We start from the raw sequence: 14,127 nt of genomic DNA on the forward strand, positions 1-14,127 counted from the left end.
TATGCGATTAGGTCCTTTGTCTGGGGGGATTGGTAGCGGTTTGGCACACATAAGGGAATCCTTGCCTTTGTCCAGTCAGAACGGAAACCTAGCACAAAATTCCACAGAGCCGGGAGTATGATGTGGGCCGGGCAAGGCGTGATTACGTAGAAGTAGGGCAAGATGAATTGGATTCCTGTTCTGCAGATGTGTCTGTGGGGTTGCAAAGGGTTAATGTTAATAACCCAGGTGGAACTGATTTGGAGATAGACTTAGCACTCTCCTTTGATTTAGTCTAGCCCCAAGCTCCCCGTGCTTTCCACCTCATGCCTACAACAGGCCTAGCTCAGGATAAGGCGGACTTGAGCCAGACCAATCCAGCCTTTAAGCACCTGTACGGGCTGCCACGAAGGAAGCCTGATCTGGGCTCTGTGAACCTTTCTGCAGGAGGCACTTGGCAGTCACCGATTCTACCTGTCAGCCTCACAGGCTCAGACTGTTTTTACTCCTTGTAAAGCAGAGCAGATGACATTTCCGGAGGAAAAACATGTAAGTCGTCATTACTTTGGTCACCAGACTGCCTGTTAATTGAGCATACTAATGTGCTCGTGAACACGCAGGCGGCTGGATTTATCCCCAATCATGGCATCTATGTCCTCGTCCTTGACCTTGAGCAAACTTCTTAAACTTCACTGTCATCCATTGTCCTTTAGTCCTTAGAGACCCTGGTTTATAGACAGTGGTATAGAAGGCCTTTGATCAGTCAACTTCTTGACCAAATCCATACTCTTCATTTTTTTTTCCCCCCTCCCTTTTCCTTGCTGAGGGACCTAGGACAAGTCCTTTAAGCTGCTTACTTTGACATTTAAGTTCATTTCCTTAACTAAATCGGGAGGATTAGATAGACAATGCCTGCTCGGCAGGAAAAGAATCCTGACTCCACTCCCGTGTTTCTCTGCCTCATGCCCCTTCCATTTCTGAACCCCGGTAGAGAGGATGCCGCCCTGGTGGCCTGCCAGCCAAGTTCCATCTCGGGTGTAGGGTGGAGGCTGTTGGGGGGGGGGGTGGTTTGAAGCCTGAAATTTTGTTTTGCCTTTTTTTTTTTTTTTAAACGAAGGAAAATCAATGCTTCTCCTTGAGAAATGGGTGGGAGTTTCTGGGTGTGAGCTAAGGGCAGGAAATGACCCTTTCTAAACAAAAGGACTCTTTAAGGCCCATCCTGAGTCTTTGTGTTTGGAGAAGGGGTTATGCAGAAAACCTGAGCTACAAAATTAATCTCTGTTTAGCCATCATGGGGGAGGGGAGGAAGGAGAAGATGCCTTCCCTGCTCGCCCTCCCAAGTGTCCCAGATGGTACCCACTGTGAGTGCCAGAGTGGTTTAAGAATTGGACCTGGAGAGGCTCTTTGGGATAGTAGGATTTCTTACCCCCCCACCCCCCTGCCCAGGAGGCAAGAAGGATCCAGGTTAGGCAGAATTACATGCTGTGTGGCGTTCATCTTTAATCTGGGCTTCTTGGAAAAACCCATCACCAGCAAAATGCAGAGAGACCGAACGAAGGCGGGGAGAGCTATTTTGTATGATCTAGGTCTCTGTAAGTAAACGTGGGTTTATAAATGAATCCGATTTGAATTACTGTGTTAACTACTTTTCATTCTTCTAAGTCTATAGGGACGATCCAGTAATAGCGAGTGACCTCTGCCTCTGGACTAACAGGGGATTTGTAATCATTTGCTGTGTTAGATAGCGGGCCCATCGGAAGAAATGTCGGGCCTTGCCCCTGCTTTGGAATGCTCCCACACTTTAAAGTGACTGCGCATTATTATCACTATTTGTACAGCGGGAACCTGAATTTATATTGCTAGCGAAGTAGTTCTGTCTTATCAAAATTATTTTGGCTTTACAAATTCTTGCTGACTTGCTGCAGTGAACTTCTCTTTCAGGCACATCATTCCCCCCCCCCCCCTTTCGGGAATATAAATCTTCCCACTAATAATTAGAAACACACATTTTGTTGAAAATGGTTTTGTGGTTTACTGAGTTTTCAGAACACTTGAAAACGACAAACATCTTTTCAAAGAACATTGTTGCCTCCCTATTTTCAGGCTTTATAGTGTAACTGTATTTTTAGAAAGGCCTGCTGATGTCTTTGGTGAGCGCTGGTGTGCTGGGGGAGAGAGATGGTTCACTTCACGGCATCAGAGTCTTAACAGCCCAGATTCTGGTGTGATTCTGGTGTGAAAAGGGCTTTGTTCATGTCCTCAATGTGTTGGAAGACTGTATCTTGAAGTACGCATTGAGCGGCGCAGTATTGTTTGAAAGAGACCCAATCCTTGTAAAACTCCAGGGCTTACAGGGGAGAAATGATTCTCATTGAGAATTTCAGTGTCTGATGTGCTGATAGGTTTCTGAATACAAGGACTTTGGAGAAGGGTTACTGTTTGTTGTGGTGGTAATTTACACACGTGGAGATGCATAGGAAGGCTTATATACATTGTACACTTTGCCTGTGTGTTGGATTTTTAAAGTATCCTGCCTTTTTAAAGTATCCTGCTACTTTCCAGTTATTATCTGTGGCAACATAATTTATTTTTACAAAGAAAAGACAAAAACACCATTGATCATCTACCCACGACATTCAAGCGGCTTATAACTAGGCAGTGCCTGGCACAGGAATGCTTTGCCTTGAGACGGTTTCTGCGTCAGCCTTGCGGGCAATGGTGAGGAAGACAGAACATTCCCAAACCAGGGTAGCTCACCTAGCTTTTTGTACTTTCGCTGGGGGATGGAGTAGATCTGATTTTACTGGGTGGAGGAGCGCCCAGTAAACTGTTTCCGTCTTCATGCAGCTCCTGGCAAACCTTGAAGCTAAGTGAACATGTCCTGATCCGGAACGTTTGTCCCTTGTCTCCGTGTTCTTGGATGATCAAAGGGAAATGTCTTGCCCTTTGCAAGACCAGCATCTGTCGCCATCTGGTCCCCGTGCACCCAGCCTGCGGACTCTGTATCTTAAAAACAGAAGTCAGTGGGGAAGGGGAGCGGGGCGGGGAAAACAAAGCCTCAAAAATGCTTATGGGGCTTGGGAATATTGTGAGTTTCTGATTTTGGCAACTAAACGTTGGAGAAGCTTTAGCTCTGAACTGCCCATTCCTCTCCATTCCATACGCCCCACAGGCCTTTAATCAACAGGAAAATTGTTCTTGTTTCTGTTGTCAGTCATGGGTCATGATTAAGCGGAGAAATCTTATTGGTATGAGCTTATCCTGAAGGCAACAAAAAAAGTGCCCCCCCCCCCACTACTTAAGAAAGGCAGCCCAAGTGGAACTTGGGTGCTCCTCAGTGCAGAGGAGACCCAGGCATAGAAATGCATTTGTGTGACTTGGGTTCTCCCACTCATTCCGGTGCTCTCTGAAATCTGTCCATGAAACTAATGTGCATTGTATTTTCCCAACCGAAATTGTAGTCCTAGGCCTTGGAAAGCCTCTCCTCCCTCCCCATTTCGAATGGGTAAATGTTCAGAGGAACTGTCCCTTCTAGGGATGGGCTAGAGGAAGCATCTTATTCATTGTGGAGTCCTGAGGTGGCTGGCTTTTATGGGAGCTCTAGGATAGTTAATGTGATTTTTTTTTGTTGTTGCTGTATTGGACCTTTGTGTACCCACGCCCACGGCACTGGGCCGCGGCTAGCTTCACTGTACCGCAGAGATTTCCTCCTGGGATATTTTTGCTTATTTTAAATCCTATTATACACTTAATTCTACCGGTGATTTCTCCCAACAGTCCTCAAAGGAAGGGTAGTAATGTATTGCTTCTATTTGAGAGATTAAAATAATGCTAATGAATCCACTGGATTTTTAATTTCTTTGATTTTCGGGATTGAGAATCCTTTTCTAAGATTCCTAAACCAATTTGTTCACCTAATTGGGTCACCTCGTGTCCCAGGTTTCTTTTCACTCTTTCTTCCTGGAGAATAAATTCACCCCCATTCTCCTCCTCCTTTCCCTACCGCTGCTGCTCTGCTCAAATGCAGGTAAACAAAACCCAAAACCACCCCCCAACCCCGAACAGTTCGGCAGTTCTTTCCTCTGCAGCCACTGTTAACACGTAATATCTTTCCTTTTCTCTCTGTGTACAAGCACACTCCCTTCTATTTTAACAAAAATGAGATCATACTATAAAAGTGTTTACATTCAGAGTTTTTTTTTTTTTTTTTTTGAAACTTAGCATTATGTCATGAACATCTTTGCGTGCCAGTGGATGCATTTTTGCTGCCTCATTTTTAATTCTTCATACGATGCCGTCCGGATGGGCCTTCATGTGTTTTACCCATCCCTTGCTGCGCGTGGAGCTGGTTTCCAGCTTTGTGATCTGGATGCCGTGTACACTCTGTGTACACCCGCGGTGATTTCCTAAGCTTCAGCTCTTGGAACTGGAATTTCTGGGTCAAAGGGCATGCATTCTTTTTAAGACATTTGATGTTTGTTGCCAAATCTCCGAAACACTGTACTAACTTACACTCCCGCCAGGACTATCAGCAGGCTCCTTTTTCCTGCACCCCCAATGGCTGCAGTTTTAAAAGTGTTTTTAAAGGTTGCTCCTCTGTGGAGTTTTCCACACTTGCCCTCTGGGATTCATAATTAATATTCCTGTCTGATCCGTACCACACTTGGACGTTACGTATTGACTTAAACAACCAGAAAAAAGCCCCACCCCAGGTCAAGACCTCTCCCGATTGTTTCTTGTACAGCTGTAGGCCCTGAGATGCTCAGTTTCTGGAGCCGTCCTTCTCCAGTTTAGCGGAACACCGTGAGTTGTACTGATTTTGCGGTCTTCGTGTATTAGGTCCTTGATAGATGTATTTTTTGCTGGCTCTAAATTCAGTAACCGGCAAAGAGGCCAGTACCTGGGGTGTTCTTTGTACATGTGTAGGGCATCTCCGTGAATCCGTCCCAACAGTTTTCAGGGGAGCCAACGACCTGCCAGGTTAAGAACTGAGCTGTAAGATGCATCTCGATTTCAGAGCTGTCCTGTTGTGGAAACCTGGGTCTCGGAACCGGTGGGTACATCCCCATCTCTGCTTTTTCTTGACCGTCTTGGACACCCCGGTCAGTTTGACATAAGTTTGGGAGGACCGCTAACTATGACATCTCGGTTCTAAAGTTAAAACAGTGCCTTTGATTAGGTGTGGACTGTGCCATGTGTCGACTAGTGGAAATGTTTTCCTCGCCCCTGAGTTGCGAAGGAGGGCCTAGAGCTCCAGTGTCCAAGTGTGCACAAGGGTTCCCCTGTCTGAGTGACAGACCGTGAGGGCATCTCCTCTTCCCCACGGGGGCTGTTTCCCCTGTGGGTGCCCACCGTGTAGCCAGAGCAGCCACACGCTCTCTGAAGAGGAAACTCAGGTCTCCCTGTGGAGGCAGAGCAGTGCCAGCCCACGAGGCCTCCTTAATTGTTAACAGAACATTCCTGCAGAGCACACACCCTGCACAAAGCCTACACACATGTTCTTAGAGTGTGACTCGAGGAAACGAGCCGATGTAATGGAAACCTCAGCCTTGACTCATCCTGACTCTTACATATGAATGAAATTTGCATCTCATTTAGCTTTAATCTAACAGTCTTTCAGGGTAAATTCCCAGGGAGGTCATATAACTGAATTTGGATGCACATAATGCCCTTCTCAAAGGGGCTGGAAACTCTCTTGCAAATAGGAAACGTGCCTTCTCTTCCTTGAGTCCTTGATTTCAGTTGACAGCTGGCGAAGGGGTCGGTGAAGGGGAACATTGTTCAGTGGTGAAGAGGTTCAGCTCCCCTGGGGTCCGGTCATTAGTCCTGGTTGAAGACAGGCCTTGAACCCCGTGTTTTGTTGGCTGTTCAGTGGGGTTACCAAGAAGCACTTTTCCTGCCTACTTCCTTTCCTACTTGGAAAGACCTAGTCAGCACAGAAAAAAAACAATGGGGAAAATAATACCGAGTTCCTATACAAGTTGAAAAGCTGTGTAACACAGGGCTCAGAAAGTCAAAGAGATCAGTGTGGATGACAGTAAAACAAGCTTTGTGGAGAAAAGAGATGAGCCTTAATGAACCGGTAAGATTGAAATAGGTAGAAATGGGCGCTGGGGTAGGAGGGTCCCATCATAAAAGCTTGGAAGTAGGAATGAATGTAGGTGTACTTCTGTGGCAAGGAGAAGCCTTAACTGGCTGTTAACTTTTAATGGAGAAGTAAATGAATGACAAAGAGAAGGATATTTTCAGGACTTTGTTTTGTCAGTTGTCATGGGTTGCCCCAACCAGGCCTGTCCCGATAGATCTATAACCTGCAGGGCCCAATTTCTGTATGCTAAACCTTTTTTGGTTTTGTTTTGTTTTGTTTTTTTCCTTTTTTAAACTAAGCTTGCAAGGCCACACAGACTGTTTAGATTAGCATACTGGGAAAATAAAGCCTTTTCCTCTCGGACTGGTCCAGTACCGTTTCACACCTTCATAAAGCTGTTTCGTCCCTGACTGCATCTCCGTTCTGACTCTTCAGGATAGCATGACTGTTTGTCAGTCGCCGTGCCTCTTGGCTTTGGAAACCAAACATGTAATTCCTAGGTGAGCGAGTCCTTCCGGTGATACTGCCCTCCTGCCCTGTGAAGCCCTGATGACACAATGGGCAGCAGACAGACCTTGAACTTGACCTTCCTGGAACTTTCAGTGTGGTTGGGAAGTGCGTATTATACACATAAAAATCCAAGTTAAAAAACAAACAAACAAACACCCAAGTAAATATAGGCTCACAAACTGGTAAGTTGGAAGCCTTGCTGATAAGAGAGCTCATCCATGGGTTACCAGGGGATCTTGTTGACCTGGTTCCGGGCATTGCTGTCCTCGATTCTTGGATGCTTAACATACTGACTCCTGGAGGCCTCCCTCCCCTGGCGGGTGGTACCAACCCCTGTTATTCTTGACGGACAGGTGAGGACCTGAGGCTCAGAGGGGAATTACTTGGTCTGGTATTTACCAGTAAATACCAAAGCCTGCTTTGGAACACCTAGGCAGCTAGCTCTAAAGCTGTCCTCTTAGGCAGAACCTCTCTGCCCATCTGGAGGAGTGTTCTTCAGAGAGGTAGATTCCAAAGAGATCAAGAGGTCTCCTGAGCCTCGTGCCTCTTGGGATTCTGCTTTCCCGGAGGAATCTGAGATCCGGGCCTTGCCCAGGTCTTCCGTGATCAGTAATGCGGCTGCTTCTTTGGAAGGAGGTGAGTCACCCGGTTACACGTGGCCTCTCTGGTTCCAGAAACACTGGGTTGCCTCAGACCTCACGCCATAATCTGCTCCCTTCCATCTTTTCTGTCCCCCTGGTCTGGACTCTGAGTGACATGCCCAGCCTCCACAGCCTCTCTCCCCTAGTCTGTTCACTCTCTTCCGAAAGCGTTAGGCCCATGAATCAGCCAGCGCCTGAAAGCATTTGAAAGCGTTTGGAGATTCCTTGATCAGAGGGTCTCAGGTTTGTGAAAGTGGCTCTGAAGACGGGAGCGCACCGGCTGCCACTGTTCTGTTGTTGTTAGTGGGTAAGATCCAGATTTTTTTTTGCTTTTTTAAGGTCTATTTTAGAACTTGGGAGCAGGGGAGTATGGAGGAGAGAGAGAGAGAATCTCTCCCTCTGAGATAATCTCTCTCTCTGAGCCCTGAGGTCATGACCTGAGCCTAAGCTAAGAGTCGGATGCTTAACCAGCTGTGCCGCCCGGGTGCCCCCAGATCCAGATTTCTTCAGCTGATAAAGCCCCCCTGCCTTGCCCAGGCCCCCCCGCCTGCATTTCTGAACTTGTCTATCACCTTCGAATATGCGAATATGCGCGGCCTCCTCCTACTCCAGCCTAGCAGCTAGTGCTCTGTAAGTAGGGTCTGTGCCCAGCATGGGGCTTGAACTCACGACCCTGGGATCAAGGGCCTGCCAGGGCCCTGAGTTGAGTACTTTGCTCCTTTTTATGGCTGAGTAGTGTTTCCCTTGTATGGGTATATACCACATTTTATTTATTTATTCCTCAGTTGCCACTTTTGGGGTGCTCTGTTCTTACAAGGCTTCCACCTCCAGGTCCCTGATGTTCTAGTGCAGAGAGTGATTTCTGCTCTTCACTCCATGTGTTTATATATATATATATATTTTTCTTTCCGGGCCTACCCTGTGGGCTTTCCTCGTTGCCTGTGGAGCTTTCCCTCCATAGGACAATGTCAGCCTCTGACTTAGCAATTGAATGTGCTACCTTGTTTATGCACTTCTGTCCTTTCCCGTGTATCTGTGTATGTTTGTGTGTTTCGACCTTGAACTCTTTTTTAAAGTCCATTCAGCAAACACATGTGGACACTGACTTCGTGCTGTACACGTAGGCCTTGGTTGAGAATCCGTGAACACAGCTACGAGTCTTGATCTTGTGGAAACTTTCTAGCAGAGCTTACATTCCAGGTGACTTAGAAATGTACACACAGGGGTGCCTGGGTGGCTCTGTGGGTTAAAGCCTCTGCCTTCGGCTCAGGTCATGACCCCAGGGTCCTGGGATCGAGCCCTATGTCAGGCTCTCTGCTCAGCGGGGAGCCTGTTTCCCCTTCTCTCTCTGCCTGCCTCTGCCTATTTGTGGTCTCTGTCAGATAAATAAAATCTTAAAAAAAAAAAAAAAAGTACACACACACACACTCTCTCTCTCTCTCTCTCTCTCCCTCTGTTAACTGCTGCTCTTGGATATTTCCAGCACCTAGCCACAAGATGTCCTACAGTACAGATTCTCAGCAAACCTTATTTGATAACTATTACATTGCAGTTTTTCTTGAGCGAGAGAAAGCACGGGAGAGAACAGAGGGAGGGGGCAGAAGGATTGGGAAGAAGGAGGGGCAGGGCCCGTGCTGCGGGGCTCAGTCCCAGGACCCTGCGAGGGGCAGGGCCCGTGCTGCGGGGCTCAGTCCCAGGACCCTGCGAGGGGCAGGGCCCGTGCTGCGGGGCTCAGTCCCAGGACCCTGCGAGGGGCAGGGCCCGTGCTGCGGGGCTCAGTCCCAGGACCCTGCGATCCTGACCTGAGCCGAAGGCACTTAACCAACGGAGCCACCCAGACCCCAGGAAATCTTCTTAATTAAAAAAAATTTAACGAGACCCCTTAACCCTGTGCAAGCTGTGTAGACGGCTGTCTTACTTTTCACAGGCGCTATAACTACAGTTGCCACATTCATTCACGAAGGCAAAGAGGTGCATATTAAGTGTCCCCGTGGAGGATGAAAACCAGCTTGGGGAGAGCAAGTCTCCTGTCCCCACACTCGCCAGGTCTTGACTCCACCCCCTTGCCTGTAAGCCTGAATTACTCTGAGGCTTGGAATCGTATGGAGACCCTGTCGGCGCTGGAGGAGAGGCCGGAGCCTCTTCCTCACTGTCACAGTCGAAAACTATCGTCTTCCTCCTCCTCTTTCTTGTTCCTTAATAGGAAGGCGTTGACTCCTTTTGGGACACAATCTGAGGCACTCTTGGCCCCAGGGAGAGCCCCCGGCTCCTTACCCATTCGGGCATCTCGAACTGTGGTCAGCTGGGTCGCCGTCTTCTCCAGGCTCTTGGAGACGACCGTGGCCGAGCTCTCCCAGAAGGTCGTGAGAACTAACGAGTTAACATGGGTAGAAGCCTGTGGAAATGTTAAGTGCCCAGGGTTGTTATCTTCTCTCTTGAGCATGGTTGCCTTATAAGGCTGTCCACTGGGCCCTGGGACTTCTTTGGGGGAGCCGGGCCAGCCTGTGAGGCTCGATGGCTGTGGCAGTCCGGGACCTTGTTCCCGGAATGGGCTCCGATTTCCTATTTTAATCCTGGTGATACCACTTTTCGCTAATTGCTAGTCCAGCTCGCACAAGTACTTTTCCCTCTGCTGTAGCGTCTATTTTTAGCCTCCGGTCTCTGATCCTTGCCCTTGGAAAACAAAGTATAGTAAAAATCCACTCTGACAGAATAATCCCAAATTCTTAGATTTTCCGGAAAGGTCAGCGACTTATCCCAAGACTTATTTTGAAGTAAATGAATTCTTTTAAAAAAGCTCTATTTTAAAGAAAGGACAGGGGTTGCCTGGCTGGCTCAGTCGGTGATGCCTGCGACTCTTGATCTCAGGATGGTAAGTTCGAGCCCTGCGTTTGGGGGTAGAGTTTACTTACTAAAACAATAAAATCAAACAGAAATGGCACGTACAACGTTCGAATTGTGCTCCGTTTTTTAAATAATCGAGGAAAAACGTATCCATGTTCAATATCGATTCTAACAAGTTTGTTTCCTTTCATGAAAGCGATCGTTCTTGTCAAGCGGCAGTAAGTAAACATGGAAATTTTCCATGTTCAAAATCCAGTTTTAGAGATTCTTCCTCCTTCTGGTTGTCAGTGTAAGGACATAGATTTATGTTATCTTAGGTCTTGGAGCGGGAAGGGACTATGAGTTACCTTTGTTCAATACCCTGACTTGGAGAGTGTGGCAGCTGGGCTGGAGCCCATTCTCTTTTATTTATTTATTTTTTAAAGATTCCATTTATTTATTTGACAGAGAGATCGCAAGTAGGCAGAGAGGCAGGCAGAGAGAGAAAGGAAGAGAAGCAGGCTCCCTGCTGAGCAGAGAGCCCCATGCGGGACTTGATCCCAGGATCCTGAGATCATGACCTGAGCTGAAGTCAGAGGCTTAACCCACTGAGCCACCCAGGCGCCCCCATTCTCTTTTTAAAGTAGGCTGCAGGGGTGTCTGGGGGGCTCTGTGGGTTGAGTGTTGGACTCTAGGTTTTGGTTCCGGCCATGATCTCGCAGCCGTGGGTTCGAGCCCTGCTTCAGGTTCTTTCTCCTCCTGCCTGTGCACTTGCTCCTGCGCGTTCTCTAAAATGCATAAAAATCTTAACAAAACAAAAGCCTGCATTGCTCTAATTAATCCCTATTTCTCTCCCTGGAAGCAGAGCTGTCATGTCTTTCAGGATTCCAAGTATCCAGTAAATAACTCCTGTAGTTTGTGTTCATTTGTAAAGTGGACAGAAGGCGAGGTATTAACAGCACTCTTTTTGGGGGAGGCTAAGAAGGAAAGTGCTGGAAAATATGCCAAAATGGTGGTGTGTTGAGAGAGGAGGAGACTGTTATTTCTTGGTCATACCTCCCTTTTTCGTGTCGTCAGAACAAGTCCTTGGTTACTCTCCAGGCTGGCCCCGTGGGCTCCCCGCGTTTTCATTAATGATACGCTTCTGCTTCCTGGGGCGGGCACCTTACAAGCGACGTAAGTCCTTTTTAGAGGCAATAAACATGTATTTTTGGTGAGCCGTGGCCCTCCCCTATCTGTGTGAGTGTATATAGGCAATCTCTTGTTTATAGGAAATGGTGCAGAATTGGGGAACTTTGGTTTGGCTTTGGTCGTTGTGGGAAGTGGGGACAAAGTAGGCAGGTTCCATTGCTGGTTCGCTCATTGGATTCCAGCAGTATGCCGATGAACCCAAGGTCACTGGACCATCTGTGTGTGGGCCAGCCAGCTCTGCTCTGCTGGGATTCCAGACCTTGGCCAGGAGGCTGGGCAATGTGTGTCACTGGTCGCGAAGCAGATAGATTACCAGACCCAGTAAAGGAACTCAAAACACAGGCCTTCTGGATTGTAGACTATAGCTACATGAGATAGTGTATGAGATAGTGGATGCGATAGTGTAGCAGATGATTTGCACAGTTTGGCTTTTAAAAAATTTTCTCGAGGGGTCCCTGGGTGGCTCAGTTGTTTAAGAATCTGACTGTTGATCTCAGCTCAGGTCTTGGTCTCAGGGTCGTGAGTTCAGGCCCCATGTTGGGCTTGACGCTATGCTTGAGGCCTACTTAAAAAAAAAAAAAAAAATTTTTTTTTTTTTTTTTTTTTGAGTAATAGGTATGTGTCTACCAAAGATTGTAGGGAAATACAGTAAAATATAAAGAAACAAAAATGGCTTGTTATCCCATTACTGACTGCTTTTACTTTAGGATTTTTCTCTTTTTCACATTCTCTTGAATTCCATGTTCCTGTGGACTTTTCTCCCCCACGGTACCCCCACTCTTTTACTTCTCCTTTTCATCTTGTTGTCGTTGTTGTTGGTTTGGGCCTTAAAAGGAAAGTATACCTTAAAACCTCTGTCCTGTGTCCCTTCTTCTTATCCTGCATGCCCATGGAGGACCTTCTTCGTCCCAGAGTTCTGGCCCGAGTTTCAGATTCATATATCCAAGGGTCCACACCACTTTGAATTGGATGTCTTCCATACACCGTCATGAACTCAACACGTCCAGTAACGGACGTCATAGCCCTTGCCCCCAGATCTCCTGTGTTCCACATGTGTCCCCCTTCACCCCGGGCCCACCTCTTCCATCTCCCTCCCTAACTAGTCCCTCACCCCAAACAGTTCTGCCTCCCTCCAATCTCAAATCTGTTGACCTCTCTCCATCCTTCTCCCTTACCATCCTGTTCAGGTGACCCACGGAACTTTCCACACCGCTGTACCGACCGTGCCTCCCCCACAGTCCTTGCTCTGCAGGACAGGACAAAGGGTAACCTTTCAAAAAATGGGAATGTGCTCTGTCCTCCTGCTTAAAACCTTTTCGCTGGCCCCCTTGCCAGATAGCCTCCAATGCAAGGACTTTTCTCCTGGAGAACTCTGCTTTCGTCCTTCTGAGCTGCGTTTGCTTCTCTACGCATTCGTATCATCTACCATCTCGGACACCAGGCTCTGGGAACAGGCTTGGCATGGCCTTGTCTTGGGGAAAACCGGGACTGGGAGCAGGTGGTTAACTGCTCGGCGTGTTAGATGGCGGTGCGTGGACACGCCGTGCCTTGTTCCGTGTTTGGCATCTGGAAGCCCTGTGTCTGTTTCAGCTTGCTTTTCTGCCAGACTGTGGAGGGTGGCTCCTTGAGAGAACCGTGCGTGGAGCACATTGCGCAGAGGGAAGAACATCAGATTTCTTCATCGAAGATCACTGCTTCTGGGGTTTGTCAGGTTGGTTGTGTGTGTTATACTTGAGATGACTGTGTATAGGGCCCAGTTTTAAAGAAGTGCAGTGAATCCCTTTTGTAAGATTTCAAGTCCTGGTACATTGCAATGTGGGATTTTCAGAGTTGGGAAATCCCTGGGAGCCAGGACACAGAGTGATGTCTGGATATCCTGGTGACTTACGTGTGGGAACAGTGGCATAGATAGTAGCCATGTCCCCTGCTTCATTGTGGGTTTGTTTTGCATCATTGTCCAGATAAACTAAACAAAATGATAAAGGATGGAAAAGGCCCTCCATTACTGTAGTCAGTGTTTGTGTAAATGTTAATCCCTAAGAAATAGAATGTTGTCTGCCCTCCTGTCTTCCAGATCCTCTCTCCTCCTGCATTCTGCCTTCTTGATGTTTTCCATTTATTGTTCTTTGGGTGGGGGAAGCTTGTTCTTCAAAGAAACACATAGATCTTTTTACCTTCTCTAAGATACAATAAAGTCTTTTGTGTTTGTAATCACACAGAAGCCTTTTAAAATGTTTAGATAGTTTGCTTTCATACAGACACAAAACATTGACTGGGTATTTAAGTGTTTACCAGAATGTTTGGAATTGTTGGATGCCGGCTCTGTTTTTCTTTTTGCTGTCTGTGCAGGGCACAATGAATCTGCACTACTCCCTCCCAGATAACGGGTTATCAGTAGCTGAAATCGACATGGAGACTCCTCAGAACACCTGTTTCTCATAAACTTAGAAAGTTGCAAAGAACCATAAATACCATGGCCCCTCATTTTCCTGTTTAAAAAAAAAAATGACAAAGTAATAAATACTCCGGATTTTTAAGGTATAAAAATACAGAAGTACTTGTAGCAAATAATTTAACATTCCCCTCAGTCTCTCATCCTCCTCCTGTTCCAGAAGTGTAATCAGAGTTAATGACCGAGTATGCATCTTTCGATGCACTTAGATACGGATAAAAATGTTTTGTTGATTTGTTCCATTTCAACTTGACAATAAATCTTAAGTCTTTATGTCAGAATATGTAGTAGAACCTCATTCTTTTTAATAGCTGTATAGTATTACATTGTAGAGAGGTACAATAATAGATTTTATTTCCCACTGACGTTTGAATTATTTTCAGGATTTTAGCTGTTCCCTAGTGATCCTGCAAGAAGCTACTTTGCATGTAGAAACAGGTGTG

General features: G+C 46.9%; 1 protein-coding gene across 9 annotated transcripts in view; it reads left to right on the plus strand.

The window, feature by feature from the left end:
• RBPMS (RNA binding protein, mRNA processing factor) overlaps positions 1-14,127 on the plus strand; it is a 171,680-nt gene that overhangs the window by 11,958 nt on the left and 145,595 nt on the right. Inside the window, exon 1 of one of the 9 annotated variants that reach the window (XR_004282193.1) lies at positions 11,951-12,943. The exons of the other annotated variants lie outside the window; for them this stretch is intronic. The gene's annotated coding sequence lies outside the window, so the exon portion shown is untranslated. Of the gene's footprint in view, positions 1-11,950; positions 12,944-14,127 lie in introns of those variants that run through there. 9 annotated transcript variants of the gene reach the window in all.

The sequence above is a fragment of the Mustela erminea genome, chromosome 21 (genome assembly GCF_009829155.1).
Source record: "Mustela erminea isolate mMusErm1 chromosome 21, mMusErm1.Pri, whole genome shotgun sequence".
NCBI classification, from domain to species: Eukaryota; Metazoa; Chordata; class Mammalia; order Carnivora; family Mustelidae; genus Mustela; species Mustela erminea.